Source organism: Oncorhynchus tshawytscha, linkage group LG33 (genome assembly GCF_018296145.1).
Source record: "Oncorhynchus tshawytscha isolate Ot180627B linkage group LG33, Otsh_v2.0, whole genome shotgun sequence".
In the NCBI taxonomy this organism is placed as follows: Eukaryota; Metazoa; Chordata; class Actinopteri; order Salmoniformes; family Salmonidae; genus Oncorhynchus; species Oncorhynchus tshawytscha.
The window spans coordinates 49495133-49498716 of NC_056461.1; positions in this window are offsets into that span (position 1 = coordinate 49495133).

Below are 3584 nucleotides of genomic sequence, written 5' to 3' on the forward strand. Positions count from 1 at the left end.
TGTTATATGTTATATGTGTTATATTTAATAATATGTGTTATATGTTATATGTGTTATAATTAATGATATGTGTTATATTTAATGATATGTGTTATATTTAATGATATGTGTTATATTTAATGATATGTGTTATATTTAATGATATGTGTTATATTTAATGATATGTGTTATATGTTATATGTGTTATATGGGAATGGTTAGTAAGGTCTACTTTTCCATCAATAAGAAAACGATTACTTTTTTCTTCTTCAAATCTGATCAATTTAGCATTTCCAACATGCAGCATGTACTATTTAATCTAATCTCCTCGTCAGAAACACAGACATTGAGGGTCTACAGGCTACAGATAAGCATGATGCAACAACGGCCATTTTGTTCTTTTACTTTTGTTTGTCCTAGGTTGTGTTCCAAATTGAACCCTATTCTGTATATATAGTGCACTAGGGAATTAGGGTGCCCTTTGGGATGCATTCCCAGTCAACCATCTGCCAAAGACTGAATGATATTTTATACATTTATTTTATTTCACCTTTATTTAACCGGGTAGGCCAGTTGAGAACAAGTTCTCATTTACAACTGTGACCTGGCCAAGATAAAGCAAAGGAGTTCGACACAAACAACAACACAAAGTTACACATGGAATAAACAAACATACAGTCAATAACACAACAGAAAAGTCTATATACAGTGTGTGCAAATGAGGTGAGATTAGGGATGTAAGGCAATAAATAGGTCATAATGGCGAAATAATGACAATTTAGCAGCTAAACACTGGAGTGATAGATGTGCAGAAGATGAATGTGCAGGTAGATACTGGGGTGGCAAAGGAGCAAAACATAACAATAACAATAATGAGATGAGGTAGTTGGATGGGATATCATTGTTTAGTGTCTCCATATTATTACATCTAGATTTCAACTGGCAGCAAAAACAACCTAAAGGCACTATACTGGTTCCAGAATGCACCCTACTTACTCCCTTTATAGTGTGATACTTTTTGACCACGGGGCCAAAAGTAGTGCACTACGTAGTGAATATTATTTGGGACTCGTGGTTTTATAAGCATTGATAAGTTACATAAAGTCTGATGTAGAGCATTGTTAATATCATAATAAACAATGCAGATACCTCTATTTAAGTTCATTATTACTGATCTGTATCACTAACCCACTGATCTGTATCACCAACCCACTGATCTGTATCACTAACCCACTGATCTGTATCACCAACCCACTGATCTGTATCACCAACCCACTGATCTGTATCACTAACCCACTGATCTGTATCACCAACCCACTGATCTGTATCACTAACCCACTGATCTGTATCACTAACCCACTGATCTGTATCACTAACCCACTGATCTGTATCACTAACCCACTGATCTGTATCACTAACCCACTGATCTGTATCACTAACCCACTGATCTGTATCACTAACCCACTGATCTGTATCACTAACCCACTGATCTGTATCACTAACCCACTGATCTGTATCACTAACCCACTGATCTGTATCACTAACCCACTGATCTGTATCACTAACCAACTGATCTGTATCACTAACCCACTGATCTGTATCACTAACCAACTGATCTGTATAACTAACCCACTGATCTGTATAACTAACCCACTGATCTGTATCACTAACCCACTGATCTGTATCACTAACCCACTGATCTGTATCACTAACCCACTGATCTGTATCACTAACCCACTGATCTGTATCACTAACCCACTGATCTGTATCACTAACCCACTGATCTGTATAACTAACCCACCAATCTGTATCACTAACCAACTGATCTGTATAACTAACCCACTGATCTGTATCACTAACCCACTGATCTGTATCACTAACCCACTGATCTATTCTGTTGTCCTGTCCTCAACAAGACAAGCTGACCTATTGAACTCATTTGGATGCTGGTAAAATACTGCAATAATCCATCCATGAAAAAAACATACATAGAATATAACAAAACCATAAAATATGAAACAGACAAAAACAGAACACATGAAGCACTAGTGTTGTGATTAGAAACAACTGGACTAGTCTAGTGACTAGAAACAACTGGACTAGTGTAGTGACTAGAAACAACTGGACTAGTGTAGTGACTAGAAACAACTGGACTAGTGTAGTGACTAGAAACAACTGGACTAGTGTAGTGACGAGAAACAACTGGACTAGTGTAGTGACTAGAAACAACTGGACTAGTGTAGTGACTAGAAACAACTGGACTAGTGTAGTGACTAGAAACAACTGGACTAGTGTAGTGATGAGAAACAACTGGACTAGTGTAGTGACTAGAAACAACTGGACTAGTGTAGTGACTAGAAACAACTGGACTAGTGTAGTGACTAGAAACAACTGGACTAGTGTAGTGACTAGAAACAACTGGACTAGTGTAGTGACTAGAAACAACTGGACTAGTGTAGTGACTGGACTAGTGTAGTGAAAACAACTGGACTAGTGTAGTGACTAGAAACAACTGGACTAGTGTAGTGACTAGAAACAACTGGACTAGTGTAGTGACTAGAAACAACTGGACTAGTGTAGTGACTAGAAACAACTGGACTAGTGTAGTGACTAGAAACAACTGGTGTAGTGACTAGTGTAGTGACAACTGGACTAGTGTAGTGAGAAACAACTGGACTAGTGTAGTGACTAGAAACAACTGGACTAGTGTAGTGACTAGAAACAACTGGACTAGTGTAGTGACTAGAAACAACTGGACTAGTGTAGTGACTAGAAACAACTGGACTAGTGTAGTGACTAGAAACAACTGGACTAGTGTAGTGACTAGAAACAACTGGACTAGTGTAGTGACTAGAAACAACTGGACTAGTGTAGTGACTAGAAACAACTGGACTAGTGTAGTGACTAGAAACAACTGGACTAGTGTAGTGACTAGAAACAACTGGACTAGTGTAGTGACTAGAAACAACTGGACTAGTGTAGTGACTAGAAACAACTGGACTAGTGTAGTGACTAGAAACAACTGGACTAGTGTAGTGACTAGAAACAACTGGACTAGTGTAGTGACTAGAAACAACTGGACTAGTGTAGTGACTAGAAACAACTGGACTAGTGTAGTGACTAGAAACAACTGGACTAGTGTAGTGACTAGAAACAACTGGACTAGTGTAGTGACTAGAAACAACTGGACTAGTGTAGTGACTAGAAACAACTGGACTAGTGTAGTGAGTGACTAGAAACAACTGGACTAGTGTAGTGACTAGAAACAACTGGACTAGTGTAGTGACTAGAAACAACTGGACTAGTGTAGTGACTAGAAACAACTGGACTAGTGTAGTGACTAGAAACAACTGGACTAGTGTAGTGACTAGAAACAACTGGACTAGTGTAGTGACTAGAAACAACTGGACTAGTGTAGTGACTAGAAACAACTGGACTAGTGTAGTGACTAGAAACAACTGGACTAGTGTAGTGACTAGAAACAACTGGACTAGTGTAGTGACTAGAAACAACTGGACTAGTGTGAGTGACTAGAAACAACTGGACTAGTGTAGTGACTAGAAACAACTGGACTAGTGTAGTGACTAGAAACAACTGGACTAGTG